A 21,813-nucleotide genomic window follows, 5' to 3' on the forward strand; every position below is an offset into this window, starting at 1 on the left:
CAATGTTTTTAAACCCTGAGTAAAGATCCTAAAATAGTTCCATGTCCTGTTGCAATATTTATACATTTATTCTTCTATATTGTTTCTTTTTACTTCTTATGCAGCTCCAATTCTAGAGCCTGTTATGTGTTTTACAAACTATTTTTCTTTTCTATCCATTTTCTGGAGTGCATTCAGCTTGTAAACACCTATAAGGAACACGAACAAAGAAATCTATTTTAATGTCATGAACAGATTCAGGCTATAGAATGCACACTCTAATGCAGCATCAGATGAGGACATTTTTCTCCATACTGCTTTTATATCACTTGCAAGGTGATTTGTCAAAACAAATACTTTACCACTCTTCTCAATAAGACTTCATATATTCCATGCATGGTGGTTCCCTTCTATTTTTAATGCATCTGGAAACAAAAGATGGTTCAAGTGTCACTATCATGGAATTCACGGTTCCTTCTCCTCTAAGTGATCAACCACCCATCAGCAGTTCTGCAGGAGCCACTTGTCTTCATGGATGCTTCCATTGCCTGTTCATGTCCTCACTCTGAAGAGGTTTGCCAAGAATGCCTTCTGGAGCCAGAACTGATGTACACATGTAACCTTCCGGCCAATATCCATTTTCAGGGACTCATACCAACATGCCAGGAAAACACAGAGCTCTTTTTTAATTTTTATATATTTATTTATTTATTTTTGTCCCTCTCATCTTTGAACATCATCTTTTTCTGTGCCATGTCTTGAACAGAGCTAAGGGGACTATGGGTGGCTTGCATTTGTTCCCTGTATGGTCCTGGTGAGGATACTATGGTTTCGGACAGAGCAGCAGCAGGAAGTAGAGATGTGGAGTGCTAGAAGGAGGTTACCCCTTCTCACTCATGAAGAACTGCTTAATACAGCAGATTCATCCCACACATGAGATACACTCAGTCATCCCTGTCTCCTTCAGACACCCTTATTTCCAGTGATGGTATTTGGAAGTCAAGCTTCTTCTCCTTTGGAATAACCTGTAGTGAGGAAGGTCTTCAGGTGCAGGAAGGAAGTTCCATTTTGCTAAGGAGAAAAAGGACAAAACTGTAGTTGGTGCTTCTCTAGTTTCCAGGCAATCTTCATCATATATAACTCTAATAATCGCCCCTTCAGAGGGCACTAGGCAGTATTCCGCCTCTGAAGGCTCCGCCTCTGAAGGCTCCACCTCAGGAGTAAGACTGGGTGTTTGACTTTGCCTTAGAGCACGGATTCACAAGAATTCAAATATAATTTACATACATTATGGAAATATTCCACTAGAGCTAAAACAGATTATAATGAGTTCAGATGAATTTAATCTCTTACCTTTCAGAGAGGAGACATCCCTTTTTTCTTTGTGAATCTCAAAGTGAAGGGCCACAAGGGGCTGATTTCCAAATTCCTTCCAACTCCTACACTTCACACTGGCTCTTACTCCTGCCACGCAAGGCAGTGAGCTTCTTGTTTTATAATCTCCACAGGTTCCAGCGAGAGTCCACTCCACCCAGACTTTTAAGGCCTAGTTAGGAGGACAGGAACTTGTCCTCCAACCTGTGGAGCAAAATTCAACAAGAAGAAGCCCACAAGGAAGGCACTGATTTTCCCTATCCCCAGCCCCCTCTCAGGAATGTGGCTGCCTGCCTTGAAGGCAGAAGCACATGTAGCTGTTGCATCTGAGAGCTGTGCCTGGCTCTGTGCATGACTCAAAATCATCTGGCACCACGGGCATTCTACATTAAACAGTGTTGTGTCATTTTCGGAGATGACTTAGAGGAGGCACCATACAGGTTTCAATATTTGAACATGAAAATGTAAACATTTTATTTTGTGCTAAAATGAAACAACTTCTCAATCCAAAACATGTCCATCTTTCAGCCACTTTCTGAGTTATTCTTTAGGCCTCCCATAGGCTATGGGAGACTCCTCCAAAACTGAGAGGCTATCAGACAATATTTATGCCTGTGGTTCTGATCTTCAGAAGCAGCTCAGAGCTAGGAGAGGAGAAAATTGGAAGGTAATCCTATAAGGCTTTGATGTGGAAGCCCATAGGCCTGCAGAATGAAATGCTCTGGGAGGTGTGCAAATAGCTCTGGCTTCTGGGAGCAAAGTCTGGGCCAAAGGACTGGGGTCTGTGATAGCATGAGACACTTTTGGTCAAGTGCCTGAAGCCACATGGGACTCCCATGTTTCTGTGCTGTAGATGTAAATCCATTTGCACCCTGACATCGTGGGATGAAAAGTAAATAGGGTACCAAAGGAAAGAAGAAAGAGGAAAGAATAGTGCTGAGGATTGGACATAACCTTGGGGCAGAGTCAGAGCCAGAAAGGTGACCTCAGATCACATGTTATTAAGTACAGTTTACAGTTCATCTCAATTCCAATTATTGTGATCTAATTTATCTACTCCCAAGGGAATTTCTAAAGCCATCCAAAAGTAATAACAATAATCCACTGTGTTAATGGAGTCCTGGTAAACAGGGCTAATTCCTCACACTGACCGTAAATATGAGCATTCACCACAAAGTGCAATAATTGTCCTGTACTAACACCCGAATGTCAAATTTGCTTGAACGTCATCTGCATTTCTTGTGGGGGAGGTGCTTGTGGTTTTTTTGTGTGTGTGGTAAAATATACATAACATAAAATTTAGCATTTTAACTATTATTTTTAAGTGTACATACAGTTCAGTGCCATTAAGTACATTTACACTGCTGTATAACCATCACCACCATCCATGTCCAGAACCTCTTCATCACCCCAAACTGAAAACTGTATTATTTTTCACACAGTCTGTGAGCTACCCCAGACCCCAAAGCACAAGGAATCTGCCTGTGCTTCACATTCAGCCCTGGGGAGAATTCTAAGATACAACATGATATGGCATTTTAAGATTTACAAAGTATTCTTCTTCAATGCACACATGACTTATATGCCTCCTGCAAAAGGGAGAAGAGCAAGGCTCAGAGAGGGGGACAGACTTGCTCAAACACAACAGTGACAATAGATGGGAAACGAGCTAGGCTTCCAGTGCACATCCCACTGCACCTCATCACCGCTAGCACTGAGGAGGAAGAAGAGAAGGCCCCGCCTAAGTGATGCTTGACAAGATCCTCCAAGGGCAGAGCTCTGTCTTGCCCCACCCTCTACTTTATGGGTTCTCACTGCTTTGAGGACAGAGAGCCAGAGCTGTCTGGGGACCCAGAAAAAAAAGGGGGGGGGGGGAGTTCTCATTCACAGCATTCATTACGAAAGCCAATTGGGGTAGTTTAGTACTTTCTCTCCTCTCCTTCCCTTGCATCAAAGCAAACCCACACCCCATCTTTTTTTACAAGATCACCATAATAACACCCTCTTCCAGCCCTCTTTCCAGCACACACCTCCTCTATTCCTGATGATCATTTTAACCAAGTTTCTTCTGCATAAAAATGGAAGCAACCAACAGACTCCACCTGGTGTGATCTCTCCTTCCTGCACCTCATAGGGGTGGCACTGGTCATGACCTGACCCCACTGTGTTGGTTTACTAGGGCTGCCACAACAAATTACCACAAACTAGGTGGCTTAAAATGACAGAAATGTATTCTCCCACAGTTCAAGCCAGAAGTCCAAAATCAAGGTGTCAGCAGTGCAATGTCAGCCTTCCCACCTAAGGCTCTAGGGAAGATCCTTCATTGCCTGCTGTTAGTTTCTAGTAGGTCCTGACAATCCCTGGCATTCCTGGGCTTGAAGCTACATCACTCATCTCTGTCTCCACCTTCACATGACCCTCTTCTATATGTGTCCTCTGCTCTTCTTATAACAACATCATCCATTGGATTTAGAGTCCACCCTAATCCAGTATGACCCCACCCTACCTTAACTAACCACATCTGCAAGGACTCTATTTCCAAATAAGGTCATATTCTGAGGTTTCAGATAGACATGAACTTTCAGAGGACACTTATTCAACCCCCATTAACCTATCTTTCATCTTTAAGATGTGTTAAATCCAATTTCTTGTTTTCTTTGGAGTTTTTTGGGTTTTACCTTTAGTACCTGTTTCATTTAAATCCTACTCTTGACCACTTTGTTGAAAACCAGTCTGAGGCATCTGCCTCCATTCCCCCTACCCCATTAAAGACCTCACTTTAAAATGGGTGCCTGGACACCAGGTCAAGAAGGAAATAATAGTAAGTTGCCCAGGAGGGTTCATTATTTCATCTCTCCCCATTCACCCAAGAAGCAATGTGTGCTAACCTCACATTCAGTATTGCGCTGGGGGCTAAGGCGTTCCTGCCCTCAAAGGGCTTAGTGCATGTAAGAGAAGTGAGCTACTGCATAGCTAGATGACCCGAGAAAGTGAAAGAATAAAATATTGAAGGATAGAGTAGATGACACAGATGGAGCAGCAAATGACACGGGACAACCTGGGGAAAGGCACGAAGATACAAATAACCCTGGAGTCTTCTGGGGACTGTGAACAGAACACATCTGACTACACAATGGGCTTTGCTGCAGAGAGTAGGCTGGATCAATGACACGGTTGTGAAGATTACTGTGGGTGGATATGTACCTGATCCTATAGGGCCTTCAGTCCAGGCCAAGAGGACCCATTAATGGTTTCGAAGCAATTGGGAAGTTTGACTAAGTGGTGTTCAGGGAAGCCAGATCTAGCTGGGTGTGGATGATGGACTGGGAGGAGTAGAAAGTTGGCAAGAAAGCCCTGGCTGGGAGCCCAGTTAAGAAGACAGGCTCCAGGGCCAGAGCTTTATTCCTCCACTAGCAGTGAATCCCCATCCATTGCAGTAACCTTCCGTCAGACTCTGCAATCAATACAGCCATCCTGACATGGCTGGGGGCAGGGCACCTGGCTGGCCTCCAGCCCTCCCTTCCCATTAACATGATGAGTTGCAGAGGGCATGTCAGGCAGAGCTTTCAGTGAATTCCAGGAATGGAGATCCCCTTCAGACAAAATCCCTGAAGAGAAGCTCAGGAGTGCTTTGCAAATCAACACACAAACACCTCTTATGTACAATGGTCTGTCCGGAGAGGACAGAATCACCATCTCAGCTCAGATCCTGTTTCTTCCCACTGTTGCACTTCCCTAGGACTGGTGCTAGCATTTATGAGGTAACAAAGTGACCTGAGCTCAGGTACTATTTTGCAGCAGAGGACACCATATAGGTGATTATTGTCTGCGATTACATTGGGATCTTCCCAAGAAGGTGGACTGTCTTCCCCATAAGGCTCCCACTATCAGGGCCCTTCCTGTCACCAGAAACAAAGCCTAGGGGAGGCTGTAACACAACCCATATTCTCTGTCCTCCTCATTCACCCACAAACTCCCCTGCTTAACACCTTAAGGAGCAGAGGGAGAAGTGGAGGTGACATGGAGGGGGCACGAGCAAACCAGAATATGGTGGGCAGAATAATTTCTTAGGTCCACAAGGTACATCTCTGATCCATCTGCCTTAGGCCTTCCTGGAGAAATACAAGCAGAAGAAGGGAGATCCAAGGATCAGGAGGATGGTTGACTCCTTTGGCTTCCCTTCTCCTTAAGAAAAGCTTTGTATACCATCACGGGAAGCTTCCACTGGCCCCATACCACCGCCATCCTTGCAGGCTGTAGACTAGCCCAGAGCAACAGGCGTCAGGAAAGAGCTGTGGAGGGTGGTTGCAGGGGAAAGGGGCAGGCATGGGAATTTCCTGAATGCAGCTAAGGCACTAGGGGAGAAAAGGCACACTCTCCACTTCCACCTGCTATTAAACTGGAAATTCGAGCTTTGCTAGAAATAGATGGTACACAGGACAGGAGTCCAAAGGAAAATAACCATCCTCCAGATTGTTTTCCCTTTTTTAGCAATCAATCTAATTTGAAAGACATAACAACTTCCACCCCCTTTATTTCTGAAGAGAGATGCAAACAGGTGATCTATTTGTACTAAAATTAACTCCCTCTATGTGTAACTTCTTGATGATATTCATATATTGAATCTGACTCATACTTTTGATGTGGAAAGGTTTTATTAACATAACTACTTATCCCAGCCCACTCCCATTGGGATTAGTGGCTCTTGCCCAAAGTACATTTTGGCTATTTCTATGTTACCTTAAATTCTGGCACAGATTAATGTCTCATGACAAGCACATTCACAGATTCTATGAGAATTTCCTGGCTGTCCCTAGGTAACAATAATGAAAGTAAGAAACAGCTTTGTCTACACAAGCAAGGACGCCTCGATTGCGGAGTCTGGAGACCCGGGATATTATCATAGCACTGTGATCCAGTCACTTGTGTCCTCAGAGTCTCAGGCTCCTCATCCGTAGAATGAGCTTGCTGGCCTCACACAGTTCTCAGTTCTCTTCCAGCTCTGACTTCCTGTGATTGTAAAAGACATTTAAAAATATCTCCAGGGAAAGAAATCTCACAATATTATTTAGTCGTGAGAAGATTGAACTAATGATATCTAATATCTCTGGGTTCTAAAAGTCTGTTATTCTATTATATACAATGGTTTTTTAATGTGTAAAGATTAGTAAAAAAAAAATTATTTAAACAAACAGAAGACTCCTTTTTTAATGCCCAGTTTATTTATTTTTTTTTTAATTTTTTTTCAACGTTTTTATTTATTTTTTTTGGGACAGAGAGAGACAGAGCATGAACGGGGGAGGGGCAGAGAGAGAGGGAGACACAGAATCGGAAAGAGGCTCCAGGCTCTGAGCCATCAGCCCAGAGCCTGACGCGGGGCTCGAACTCCCGGACCGCGAGATCGTGACCTGGCTGAAGTCGGACGCTTAACCGACTGCGCCACCCAGGCGCCCCTAATGCCCAGTTTAAAGGACAGAGTTAAAGAGCCTAAAATAAAATCTCCAGCCATTCTGTGTTCACACACAGACAAAGTGGGTGGATGACATCAAAGCTATACAACATCTGGAGTGGCAAAGACTACTGGTAACTGGGTTGTCTGCTGATTGAAACAAGACATGACAATTACGGGACATTATACAACAGTCCTAACTCCATGTCACTGCTAGACCTTTTGCCATTAGGCACAGAAGGAAGCCAAGATCCCAACATATGGATGGCATTATGTGAAAAAAGATCCATTGTCTCTTGACAAAGGCACAGCTAAGTGGCAGACCCTGGAGCATCAGAACAGCATCTCAAGATACTTAAGAACTTGGGTGAGGCAACCAGGGCTTCAGCAGGTGGCCAGTTTGGATGTTACTATGCAAAAACTGCTCTCCAGGTTGAAGTCATCCTAGTTAACAGGCCCTAGATTAGTTCAAGTAACAATGGAGATAAAGAGGGGTGTACAATATAGGGACAGACAGATGAGATTCATCCATATACTCAGCTAAATCTGGCCATGGCAGGGAAAGAGAGATGGATGAGAGGTGAGGTTAAGCAATCAAGCATCAGAAAGGTTTTGTCAGGCCCCAAATTTAACAGAGACTGTCACTTAACACAATGGGAAATAAACTAAGTCCTCAAGGGCTGGGAAAAGATCTTCAATGCTAGTATACAGAAGATGCTCAACTGTACATGTTGACCAAATGGAAACTTACAAAAGAAGCTACTGCTTCATTGTTCACTGAACAATATTTCCCATTCATGGCAGCTCAGACTGCCAGGTCAGCTGCAAGAGAGGGAAATGGGAATGAATGAGGGGTAGCTATCTAAGCTTAAAGGTGCCTGGACTAGGTTCATGTCCCCTGGAAGGAGAAATGAACTTCATCAACCACCCTGGGTACCACTGATGGAAAGGAGCTGTGGGCTGGGGATCTATCACAGAGCCAATGTCTTCCATAGTCTAAGTTGGAAAAGGGGTACTCATCTATCGAAGAAATACCCCTTGCCCAGCTGCCTTAACATCTTAGAAAACCTAAAAGATTTCAGGTTGCTGGAAGTAGTCAGACACAAACCAAAGGCCCTCCACAGAGTCATTAAATTAAGTAAGCAATTAAAGGGTCTGGGGGTCTAATTCCTGAGCACTAAGACCAGGCAGATGTGATGAACCCCAAGAATAGCCACCAGCTAAGCCTGTTTTCAAAGAAAGCATTCCCTTATTATGAGAACTAGCATTAGATAAAATAATGATTGTTTTCAGTTCAATCTTGTGAGAACTTATACATAATTTGAAAGTAGGTATTACATTCCTTTAAACTTCATTTCTTATGGCATATCCATCTTCTAATACTGTCCAATAGAGAGGACAGTATTCTGTTAGAGTTATTTTATTTGGAGCAGCATATCTAAATACAGTCTGAGTCAGTGGGTTTTACATCTGGAAAATTTCTGGAGCCCTGATCTGCCCTGGCCTCTCTTAGTCATCCACGCCTGTGTCAAGGGTTGAACTAGCCACTTAATGCAATCAAACTCAAGGTAGTAGCAATTTCTTGGCAGCACCTCCAAATTTTAATGCTTGAAAATACACTCACACATATATGGTCACTTGGTTTATGACAGGGTGACACTACAGTGCTGTGGGGGTAGGATGGTCTTTTAAACAAATGACTCTAAGCCAACTAGATGGCAAAACAGGAAGAAAAAAGAAAAGAGTCTTTCCCTCACCGTACAGGAAAAGCACTTTCAAATGGATTATCAATCTAAATGTGAAAAGTAAAACAGCAACGTTTTTTCAAAACAAAATTTAGAGTAGACAAAGATTTCTTAAACAGGTCACCAAAATAAAGCACTAAGCATAAAAGAAAATATTTTATAGACTGGAATACATTAAAAGTATTAATATACCATTAATACACAACAAAATACACCATGAAGAGCATGAAGAGGCAAGCCATAGACTGGAAGGAGATATTAACAATATACATATTCAAAGGATTCATATCCAGAATATATAAAGAACTCCTACAAGTTAATAAGAAAAATGCAGATAATTTAACAGCAAAGATAAGGCAGAACAACTAAAGGTTCACTTTACAAAAGGACAGACATCCAAATGGTCAATAAACATATGAAAATGTTCTTGACTTCATTCACCATCCAAGAAATACAAATACAAAACAAAACCCACCCATAAAGTGGCATCACCACATACCTACCAGAAGAGCTGAAATGGAAAAGACAAATAATACCAACAATTAGCAAAAATGTGGAACAACTGGAAGTATCCTCCTTGCTAGTGGAGATATAAATTGCTACAACTACTTTGGAAAACTATTTGGCAGTATTTAATGAAAGCTAAACATACTCTTACCCTAGTGTTTGCTAATTACCCTCTTAGATATATACTCTACAATACTGGATGCAAGTAGTCATCAACAGATCTACACAGAGCAGCTTTATTCATAATAGCCCCAAACTGGAAACAACTCAAACACTCAAATACCTTATACAGTAAAATGAATGAATAAATAAATAGCAGCATAAAATCAGTACACTATTTCATAGCAATGAAAGTGACATATATTTGTTACAGTCAACATGGATTAATCTCACACAGGTAATGTTGGAAAAAAGAAGACAGTATATATACTTGACAAAATAGTACATACATGAAGATTCCACTTCTATAAAGTTTCAAAACAGGCAAACTAATCTTAAGATGCTGGAAGTCACCCTAGAGATTGCCCTTGATGGGAGGGCCTGGTAAATGGAAGGGGACACTGGGGGGCCAGTGTTCTGGAATAATGTCCTATTTCTTGATCTGTACACTAGTTATTCAAGTGTGTTCACTAGGTAAAAATTCACTGAGCTTAGGATTTATGTACTTTTCTGTACATATGTTATACTTCAGTAAAAAGTTTACAATATGAAAATATAAATGCAAATTAGATTTAAGACAGAAAGTCTTTGTGGGGGAAAAAATCCATGAAAACTGACTTGCAAATCCAAACCTATTAAATGACAACAAGATTAAGACTTTCTAATTGTTCAGATTTTTCTGTTCTAAAATGAAAATTTGCTTTTTAATTTAACATCTATGCCCCACTCTCAAAAAGAATTGGAAGCCACAGCCTTATTTACTGAATAAATACACACTAGAGGCCTTTTAGTCTTCACTGGAAGCTTCTAGGATATCAAAATTGTTCAATTTTGCTTGGTTTACTTTTACTTTTTTCCCATATTAATATATGGGTTTTTAAAAATGCAATTTTTCTTGGCTAACACCCTCTAATAAAGATTAACAACCCTAATATTTACATAGCCAGCAAGCAAACTCAACTGAGCCAAACACAGTCTATCCAATCAGTCTTCGGAAGGCTTCAGCCAGTGGCTATCGTTCGGGTCTAACAGGCTCGTGCTCACTGGAAAGGGAAGATTGGGAGCAATTATCTCAGTAATCCAGGCCAAGAAACACAGCCATACTATTCAGGAGAAACGGGGGGGTGGCGGGGGAGGGGGGGGTGGCATTGTGCACAGAGACCAAACCTGCTCCAGTGAAACAGAGCCTGGCCAGCCAGAAGGAGCTCGTGGTTTCCTACCTAGATGTGTGCACTGGCTTCCACCCCTTATGGAGGAAAGCTTTTCCAGGAGATGGGGTCGTTCTCTTTCACTCACTGAACTTATATTTGTACAATGCCTATGGTTTACAAAGTTTCCTAGATACAAATATGAGTCTCTCGCTCATCCTAAAAAGAAGAGAGAGGAGTTATTATAATCCCCTTTTTGCTTGTGAAAGAACTGAGACTCAGACAGCTGAGGGATTCCTTACAGCCCCAGCAATGGTAAGTCCACAGCAAGAACAAAGCACATTCAGGCACCGTGCTCTGACTCCTGTACCATGAGGTCTCCTGGCTCCCCTCTAAGCCTGCTTATGACAATGAGAACACAATCCTAAGGCCTAAAAAAAAGTTAGTCTAGGATTATTAGACACTGGGCTGCAGGCAAGCTGGAAACTGTACCCCAGCCCATGGACAGTGTTCACACCTTCAGGACCATACATTCAGAGGCACTGAGAGAAGAAAGCAGGCATGGGTAGGAGCCAGGACCAGGGGCAATTAGCTATTGAATGTGACAATGGTCAGAATGCCTCAGTCTGACTCTATTATAGAAAAGTCATCAGCAATGGTAGAAACGTGTCATCTGGGCGGGCTTTTCTGCAGATAGAGAACTGACACCTGTGGGTTTGAAACATACAAGATATAGTTCTGAAATCTATCCATGAATATGATAGGTTTCGGTTCTGCTAGAGATGGTATATTGTGAGTACCAAACAGCATAAAGAGCAGTAACTTTAGAATCCAGTAGATTTGGCTTTGAATTCCATCTCTCTTTTTCATTTGATATGCATCCCAGAACAAGTTACTCTGCTCTGATGAGCTTCAGTTTCCTTGACCATAAAATAGCAATGATAATACCTGTGCATCAGAATCATTGTGAAAATTAATGAAATAATATATGTAAAGTTCCTGTATGTAGTGAGCAATAAATATTACTTCCTTTCCCTACTCCATACATTAAAAAAAATAAGTTTTCTTTTTGTTTTTTAAAATATATGCTACAGTTTGCATCTTCCTTGGCAGCTAGAATAAAATAAAAACATAAATCATCTAAATTCATACCTTACAGGATAATCATATATGAACAGATAATAACCTAAGATATCCCAATTTAAGAACCTTGACCTATTTTTTTTTTTCTTTTTCACCTGGAAGCTATCTGATTAACTCAGTGCCTGCTTCATTCCTGCTTCATTTCCTGGGATAGAAATTGCAATAATCTTCTCCTTAATTCCAATCTAAGTGATTAACATGACAAAAACATGTCAGCTGTAGTCAGAATCCAGTCCCATGATTTTCTCTAGGACTGATGTTGCCAAATTCTGCCTGGAAGAAAAGATGAGTGTCTGATTGCCAGGTTAAGTCCAGATGTTGCTCTGGACAAATTCCACAGGTTACACAGAGAGGCTGAGAGAGTCTTACATCTGACTACCTACGACTTTCCTCTTAAAAAGCAAAAACAATCTTTTCAAAATCTGCAGGTGTTCTTCCACAAAAATCTTTTGCTGTGACTTCAAACTCTATGAATACCCTCTACCCATAAACTGATCTTCCCACCCAACTGTCCTATTTCTGTCCATGCCTGCATGTTTTCAGAATCAAGAAACTGGAAGGACTTTCATTAAAGCCATTATTCCCAATGTCAAATACACACACACACACACACACACACACACACACATATGAATCATTTCTACTGCATCATGATGGTCTTCTAGTATAGAGGAGCTGACTACTTCCCTGCTGCATTATTCCCATTCTCGGTCAAGTTCTTCCATAAATCCAGCTGGGATGTTTCCCCTTATGTCTTCATCCCATCCACTAATTCTAGTTCTGTCCTCAAGAGCAATGCAAATAGCAATGGGACATAGATCAATCTTGCTTTTCTTCCACATTGGAGGCCCAGCAATATGGAAGACAGCTATTATGTTTATATGCACATTTTCTGCTCTAAATCAACAGTCAATTCAAAAAACATCTGTTGAAGGTCAACTATGTGCCTCACATAGTTTAGGTGCTAAGACAGGAGAACTAAATAACATATGGCATCTTCATGCAAGATGGTCACACTTGTCCCTAAGAACTCTGGATGTGACCTGGCTTCCAGACTACTCACCCTCTCACTCCTCCAGATACACTATGGCTTGTTGATGCCTCTCTTCAAGCTTGGTACCCAGAATGTGGGAGAAAATATAGATGGGAGCATTGTGCTCCTTGGTGTTTACCCAAAGGAGCTAAAACCTATGTCTAACCAAAAACTTGCACATGAATGTTTATAGCTTTATTCAAAATTGCCAAAACTTGTAAGCAACCAATCTTTTAGTTAGTGAGCAGATAAACAAATTTATCCAGACAATGGAATATTATTCAGTGCTAAAAAGAAATGAGCTGTTAAGCCATGAAAATATATGGAGGAATCCTAAAAGCATATTTCTAAGTGAAAGAAGTCAACCTGAAAAGACTACATACTGTATGATTCCAACTATATTCCAACTATGTGACATTCTGGAAAAGGTTAAACCATGGAGACAATAAAAAGATCACTAGTTACCAGGTGTTAGCAGGAGGGAGGGATAAAAAGGCAGAACACAGGGGATTTTTAGGGCAGTGAAACTACTGTGTATAATACCATAATGGTGGATACATATCATACCTTCGTCCAACCCATGGAATGTACAATAGTGAACCCTAATGTAAACTATGGACTTTGGGTGATTATGACACGTCAATGCAGGTTCATCAATTATCACAAACTTACCACTCTAGTTGGGGATGCTGACAATGGGGGAGGCTGTGTATTGTATGTGGGGGAGCGGGGCTGGGTATAAAAGGGAAATCTCTGTATCCTTCTCTCCATTTTCTGGTCAATCTAAAACTGCTCTAGAAAAAAGTCTTTTAAAGAAATTAATAGAGAAAAGTGGATGAGTGAGTCTGTAGATTACACCAACGTCAATTTCCTGGGTTTGATACTGTACTAATAGTGGGAGATGCTGGGCAAAGGGTGCACAGGAGTTCCCTGTATGTTTCTTTGCACTCTCCTATGAATCTCTATTTCAAAATTAAAAGTTTAGAAATAAGTGGATGGATGAGCTCCCACTGGCAAAAGCTGCTAATGGGACAGTTCAAAGACTAATAAAAGGCCCAAACCAGGGTGGATCCATCTACTGAAATACCTCTGGAAATGAGCACCAAGGAGAAGAGAGAAGACTGTCAGATAAAGGTCCACACCTTGCCCTCCCTAGGAGGTAGGGCATCCTTCTGGAAGGACAACCCTGACCTCTGAGATTGGAATCTGCAGGGCCTTCTCATTCCTATTCTTGGGACATCTGGATGGGCAGAGTCTGTGATCCATGCTCCTTGGATCCATGCTCCTTGGCATGTGGAGGGGCTATGTGGAGTGGGGATGGGGGGTCATGAATCATCAGGCTCCAGAGTCCAACACAACTTTCTTTAAAATGCAGTCCTATCACTCACCAGCAGCGGTGGCCTGAGCATATTATTTTCCTTCTTCAGCCCTCCACAAAACAGAGACAGAGAAGAGCACTATTATCACATAGGATTATGAGAGGAGGCAATAAAATAATTCATACAAAGCACATATAAAGCTCCAGCAGCTACCAAACACTTAAAACATTCATGGTCTGAGAGTCTTCTGCATGAGTAAGGTCTAGTTTTCAGGACACACTCTTACTCCCTTTGTAACATCAGATAGAACTTCTACCCTTCTCCCACTTGCTGGTACCTCTCTAGTTTGCCATGACATCTCAGATGTCCAGCTACCCCAACCAGTGCTTTTTAAATCTTCTTCAGTAAAGAACTAGTTTGGTTTTTGTTTTTTCTTTCATTTCTTATTCCAATCTGTCACAGACTGGTACTTTCATAAGATACAATAAAAATGAATTACTAGAGAAACATAATTTTATTTTATTATTTTTTATTTTTAAAATGTATTTATTTATTTTGAAAGAGACAGACACAGTGTGAATGGAGAAAGGGCAGAGAGAGAGGGAGGGAGAGAATCCCAAGCATGCTCTGTGCTGTCAGTGTAGAGCCCGATGTGGGGTTTGAACTCACAAAACTGTGAGATCATAACCTGAGCTCAAATGGAGAGCTGGATGCTTTACTGACCAAGCCACCTAGGTGCCCCTCACATACTATATTTTTAGATTTATCAGTCTGATATGTATCATTAATTCCTTTATCTTGCTGAGTAATATTCCATTGTAATTTTAAAAACAAAATATAAGTCCCTTTAAAAATGTTTTAGATTCAGACAAAATTACTCTGGGAAATTGCTATAAAAGTTTATAAATGCTTCCTTTCAATTTCTTTACTTCTCATTACTGACTGTATAACAAACAGTTGACAGAGCTGGGCCATGGACTGCACCTCAGGTAGCACCTGTCTGGCACCTCCTTTCTCCAAGCTCCTTAATGGCTTTAGTCACAAGTGAGTACGTTCAAATCTCTATTTTTTATATCAATTTAGATTCCCAAGCTATATTGCATGCTCTCTGGGTCGTGTCCACTATGTCAAGGGTAGGACAGGTAGTTCACAGGGGCTCAAATCCTTGCTGATAATCCAAATATTAAACAGGCATATTAGTTACTTTTACTTTCTCATGATTTAGACAACCTGTTGCACATTTGTGAAAACTTGCCTAATGAACACATTTTGTGCCTTCCCTATTTGCCTGCCTTCCATCTATTTCTGTTTATGTCATTTTCACCACCTGCTTTAACTCCATTTAACTGAAATGCACCAGATATAGTCACTGTTTCTCTTCCACCGAGGGACAAGACAGGATAAATCACATAAAATCCCATTCATCAGAAAATCTGGCTCTGGCTCACCAAATAAACATTCAAGGAAATGGAGTGCTTATACTAATTTACTTCCAGGGGATACTGTTAATCTCACCTCTGTGTCTCTCTAATGCCAGGCACGTGATAGCTGCTCAATAAGCATTCGTGTAAACTGGCCATAGAGTGCTGGCTGTATCTCAGTGACCGCAGGTCATATTTTCAGTCATGTCACTCAGAAGGCAAGGGTAGCCATGACCAGAAAAGAGCAATGAGTGGCAGTGTTACAGGAAGGAGCCTCGGGCTCATTTAGTCCAGTGACTTTCTATCCTGGATACACAGTGGAATCACCTGGAAGCTTAAATACCCAGGCCTGCCTCCCAGACCCAGAAATGTGTTTTAATGTAATTTTTCTGGGGTGAAACCTGAGCATCACCATTTTTCAGATTCTATAGGTAATTCCAATGTGCGGCTAGGATGAAAAAGCACTGGTTTGGAATGCCCTCACATCCACACTGGTGTTTAACAGATGTTCCTTACATGTTGACTGAGTGAATGGTTCAACCAATGGATCAATCCATTGATCAATCTAATTTGATCCAATTGGATCTAAATCCATTGATCTATCCAATTATCAGAATGAGTCTGCAGTAAATGTGGACACTTTTGACTCCTGTCTCCTCAGACCCCTCACCTCTGGTGTATATCTTCTCCCAAGGTCCAGCCTCAAACTCCAGCCAGAAAACACCCCTCTTCCATTCTCTTGCTGGTTGGGGGGGGTGGATCACTGGCCTTAAGAGAGCTCATCCTCACCTTTTTCAAGCAGGAAACTCCCAAGCTTTCTCAAATACACACCCAGAAGGCCCCCACGAATACCACTGGTCTCAACTCATACAGGATGGGAACATGTTATCTCATCTATTTTGTGTTTGTTTAATGGTTGTTCTTTGATTGTTTTTCTGGCAGTCCATGGGTCCAGGATGCTATCTCAGACAACAGACTTCCAGAGTACAGAGGCCTGAGAACACTTAGTACAAAGTGACTGGTTTGTAAAAGGTCTAGTAAATGGATGTTGCTGTTGTACTGCTATAGAAAGGCAAGGTAGGGGGGCAGCATGTGAAGTGACCAGGAAGGAGGAAGCAATGTGGTGTGCACACGTGGTGTGATCTGGAAGGGAAGATGAGATGCTGGCTGCTCATTGTGGGCAGGCACAGGTGACACACGTGATTAGGCACTGCCCACCACCCCATCTCAAGGGGCAGGGAACAGCTAGCCATACCAAGTTCTTCGCCAGGAATGTGTGCCTGGGGCTGCCACAGCTTCTGACCTCTGGTTGCTCCCTAAGCAGCTGCCGCTGCTGACACTATTTTTAGCTGAACAGCAGCCTCTTCCCAGCCTCCTCTTCTCTAGCTTATTTCCATGACCCCAGAGAAGCCCCTGAACTTTCATCCTGCCTCTGGACCCTGAACCTCCCACTCCCCCTTGAGGCTTACACTAGGTCATTTTGCGATGTTGTTTTGTGGGGATGTTTGGAAGGAAATGAATACAGGGCAACTGGGAAGTCAGTTGTGAAATCCGACACTTATCTTTTAAACCAGGAAAAATAAAAAAGGAAATGCATTAGGTCCAGGGAGAGCATTCCCTCTGGCCCCCGAAAGCAGATACCTCCTGGGTCCCACTTTCTCTACAGGGTCTGCATATTGATGGCATCCCGTCACTAGCACTGACAAGCATTTTCTGGTATGTTTCTGTCTTCTCACTAAAAATGGGAAAGAAAATTTGCACTAATATGGGCACCCCTGTTTCCTGACACTCTATTAGACTCTATTCATGGTTTTTCTCATATAAATCTTACAATTCATGAGCTAAGCGAAAGGACCCACCCAGGGCCACACAACTTGTAGTTAGCAGAGCTGGGATTCAAACCTAGTACTTTGTGACTTAAAAACTTACCCCTGAAAATAAGAGTGATCTATACCCAGCCCTTTAGACTGTGAGCTTTCCAAGGCAGGAAGCCCCATTACACTGGTACCTCCCACTGGGCTCCTTAAATCCTGTGGATTGACTGAACCACCAGCTTCCAGAAAAGAAAGAGGAAAACATACTTGCCATCCACATGCCAGTAAAATATGAAGAAATACATGCCTTCTTGCCCTCCACCACCTTCTTAGTTGACTGGAGGAAAAAAAAAAAAAAAAAGGAGATAGGTGTCCAGCCAAAAGTGGTCAGACCATTCCAGAGTCAGTGATAACCTTTCCCAGTCCCAGAAGCACCTCTCAACTTTAGGGATTCTGAGAAAACAATTCATTCACTCATCACCCAGCAGATATTTACTGAACACCTACTATATGCCAAGAACCATACTAGCTGTTGGGGATAGCAAACAAAGGAGTCATTTTCTGTCCTCATAAAGCTAGTAGTATAGGAGGAACAATGCTGGGTTTCAGAGGCATTTGTGGGGTAGTGACATCTCCCGACGCACTACCTTAAATTTAGAGCTCAGGCAGTTTTGTGGGAGGAGGAGAAGAAGTAAAGGAAACCAAACTCGTTGCTATGCAACCAGGATGATATATTCTTAGCCAGAGCAGGCAGAGCAGCAGCATGGTGCAGGGAGTGGGTGGGGGGAGGAGAAGTGGGGGAGGAGGAGGCCCAGGAGTACCGAATGGGAGGCTCGTTGTGCACCACCGCTGCACACACAGGCTTCCTCCCTGGAGCAGGTAACAACTGGACACTGCACAGAATCATGCTCACCAGAGGTAACCAGAATATTGTGGGGACAGCCCAGGAACCACAGAGAGAAGGCCTCCTGCCCAGCTGCAAAAATCCTCATTCTTGGGCCTGAAATTAACCTACCATTATTAAATCCAGGTCTGTACTGAATACCAAAAAGGGACAAAGAACAGCATAAAGCTGGGCGTGCTTCTGGCCTGGGGAAACATACAGTTCATCAGGGGAGTAAGACATACATGCATAAACACAGCATCAACAAGTATTTATTAAGTACCTCCTCCATGTTCCTTCTGCAAAGTGCAGGACACTGTGGTGCTGAGGAAGGGCTCATGCTGGTGGGTCAGAGCATGCAGACAACAGATAGCATGGTGCTGACAGACAACTAGGGGGACTCAGGCCTGAGAGCTAGACCTGGCTTGGCCACACATGGGCTCAGCACAACCTGTGGCAAGGCTCTCTGGGCCTCAGTCTCTGGATCTCTGAAATGAGCAGTTTTTATACACCTGAGTCCCTGACACTATAAATGCTACAGGACTGCAGAGATAGCAGAATTGAGTATCAAATGGAATACTCAGGAAATGCCATATGGAAGAGGGAGAAATTGAGGATGTAGTGGGGGAAGGAGTCTAATCTTTTTGGAAGGTCTATTGTGTACCTCTACCTGAGGATAAAGAATAGTTTCCCTGGGGCACATGGGTGGCTCAGTCCCTTAAGTGTCCCACCCTTAATTTCAACTTAGGCCATGATTTCAAGGTCGTGAGATCAAGCCCTGAGTTGGGCTCAGCACTGCCTGAGGTTGCTTAAGATCCTCTCTCTCTCCCTAGCCCTCTACCCTCCCACAAGAGCTCTCTCTCAAAAAAAAAAAAAAAATAGTTCCCCCATTTTCAGAGTTGAAGAAGCCTAGCCTCAAGAAGGTTAAGTAACTTACTCATAACCACACAGCTGGTAAATAGTAGATGCAAGATTCAAACCCAGGCCCGCCTGGCTCCATGGTCTGTGCACTTTGCACAGGATCACACTGCTTCTCTAAGACAGTAAGACTTGGATCAGAATTGGGTATAAGAAGGACTGCAGGAAGTAACAGGGGCAAAGACACTGATAGGCTGAAAAATTGCTAGGGTTAATAAGGGAAGGTTCCTGGGGATAAGAACAGAGCTGTGAGTGTGAGGAGGGTGCAGTGAATAGAAAGAATGAGAACTTGGCAGTCCCTGGCCAACACCCTGCATTGCGCTAAATGCTATGGAAAAGAAAATGGTATATTAAACAGTCCTTGCCCTGAATTAATTTGCAACCAGGGTGATAAAATGTGAAAATTAACAATTAGTGAAATGTTACAAAAATTGTCAAAGAAGGCATACAAAAATAAATCATAGCACAGTTTAAATGCGGGAAGTGTTGCTTCTGATTTTGGTGGGCACAGGAGATTCTGTGTAGGAAGGGGACTAGAGGCAGGCCTTAAAGGATTCAGGGGGAGGATTGGGGAAGGGGAGTGGAAAAGAGACAGTGAGGGCATGTGGGGCAGGAAAAATCTCATCCATAGGAGAAAAAGCAGGAAACATGCTTTGTGGAAGACCATTTCACTTAGAAGAGCTGGTGGGAAACACTATAGACCAGTTGGGTTGTGTGAGACAATAGAAGCCAGGCTAAGGGAATGAAGGGTCCAATCCTTGACCAGAAGGCTATGAGAAACCACTGGCTGTGCTTGGGCAGGGGAGTTTAAGAAAAGGAAAGCAGCAGTGCTCAGAGAGCCAGAGAAGGGGACTGATAGGCATGGGACGAGAAGGGTCCCAACTAGGGGATGGTGCTGAGGATGGCAAGCAAGGACTAGTCTCCCAATTATTTCAAGGATGAACATGAAAGTCCTTGTGACTGGGGAACAGGAGAAGGGGGAATCAAAAGTAATCTAACTTCAAACCAAGAGAATCAGAGTCCCATATTCAGAACTAGAGAAGCCTAGCAAAAAATAAAATTGGGGGAAAGGGTGATGATCAGGTTGATCAGTTCCACATTAGACATTCTGCCTAAGGTTCCTCTAAGATATTCAAGTGAAAAAATGATGAATCACAAACTCAGGAAAAGGAAACCTGAAGCTGGGGGGAGGGCATGAGGGGTCACCATTCACCCAGGGTGAGACAGCCCTCGGCTGCTCCCTAAGCCCCCAGGGAAGGCAACTCAGCTGCTCAGTGAGTTAGGAACTGTATGTCCTGATAAGAGAAGAGAATGGAAACAGAATCCCTGAGCCAACATTTAATTATTCCCATCAATAGAGCAAGAGAGGCCCCCAAACAGGGTCAAGCCCAGAAGAATCTAGTACACTTCCCTCCCCAAGAAGGACTTCTTTCTGTGCTCTAGTGAGGGATCACAGCCTTGCTAGGAACAGAAGATCACAGGAAACCTTGTCCAGCATTTTAGTATACAGACACGGGATAAGACTCTGGAGTCAGAACAATGTGGGGACAAATGACAGTTGTTCCACCTAAGTGTACATGGGCTGGCTGTCCACCCTGTCTGCAAAGTAAATAAGACAAGTGTCTTAGTGTCAGGTACCTGGCATAATGTAGGGCATACAGATGGCATGAGTTAAATGTTAGTTCCCTTCAGCTCCACCTGAGAGCAGGCCTTTTCATTCCCATCCAGTTGTCAATGATATAGTTTTTCCATTAATACTACTCAGAAGACCCAGTTAGTTATACGCTCTGAGATAGCACAAAAAATGTCAATTTCCTCTTCCACCTGCCAAATGTTGCATGTTTCCCCTGGAGCTGGGTTTGGGGAACCATGAACTAAATTCCATCCTCATGATAAAATCTGACAGACTTAAAGCAGAGGGGGGGCGGATATAACTGCTTTTCTGTAAATACAGTTCAGGGTTCCCAAAATATCAACTCCACCTGATTGTCAATGGCAATTGAAATTCTACCATTAGAGATCTACTTCCTCAGTTTAACATTCTTCTTTTAAATATCAAATTCTCCCATGAGGAAAGCCCATTGAGCTATTACCAGTCCATCATAAGTTGCAAAACATACATGAATTTATTAGCTGCCTGAGAGAGCAAGAATTCTGATGCTTTTTAGAGGAGGAAGGGGTCATTTTGGAGCTGGATCACTGATCCTATTTGGGGAGACTGAAGTGAGCTAGAAACCAGAGGGCAAAGGGACCTAAAAGAGCAAGCTCACAGCTTCACCAGGATCTACCTTGATCACTGAATGAGAGGGGTCATAAAAGAGATAACCTGCTGGCTGGAAGTACCAGGTGACAATGTGGGACCCTGAGGGTATAAAATGAGAGTCAGCAAGACAGTACCTCCCTGCACTTCCCAGTAGCAGAAAGGCAGCAAAGCACCATAGAAAAGCCATCTCCACTGCCCACAGAACCAAAATAAAAGGGATCACGGGACACCAGGAGAGAATGAGGTTGGAGCCAGGAAGCACTCCCAGATAATGCAAAAATTCTCAGCTATGCTTTCCTTGCCCCCACTACTCTCCTGAAACTGTTCCTTCAAAGATGACCCCTGATGTCCTAACATTCAAACCCCAGGGTTCTACCTACCTACCTCCTCAGCAGATTAAAAGCCAATGCCCACACCTTCCTTGAAACCCCTGTGTGAGGGAATCCCAGGCACCTTGGTGTGACCACTCTCACTTTCCTTCTCACTGAGACCCAGGCTCTTCCTTGCTCCTCTCTGCACTCACTCCCTTGTTCCTAACAAGTCAGAGGAGCCATAGCCCAGCAGTTCTCAGCAAAGCAGGAAAGAGTCACTCCAAAGAGTCTCTACCATACAGAGCCTAGCATATGGCTGGTACATAATAAATTACAGATGTAATAGA

The 21,813-nt window shown here is 42.9% G+C and overlaps 1 protein-coding gene across 20 annotated transcripts in view; it reads right to left on the reverse strand.

Moving 5' to 3' along the window:
- The window catches only part of KALRN (kalirin RhoGEF kinase), a 671,367-nt gene that overhangs the window by 542,587 nt on the left and 106,967 nt on the right, over window positions 1-21,813 (reverse strand). The window lies entirely within an intron of this gene.

Source organism: Puma concolor, chromosome C2 (assembly GCF_028749965.1).
Source record: "Puma concolor isolate L17-30 chromosome C2, mPumCon1.1.hap2, whole genome shotgun sequence".
NCBI lineage: Eukaryota > Metazoa > Chordata > Mammalia > Carnivora > Felidae > Puma > Puma concolor.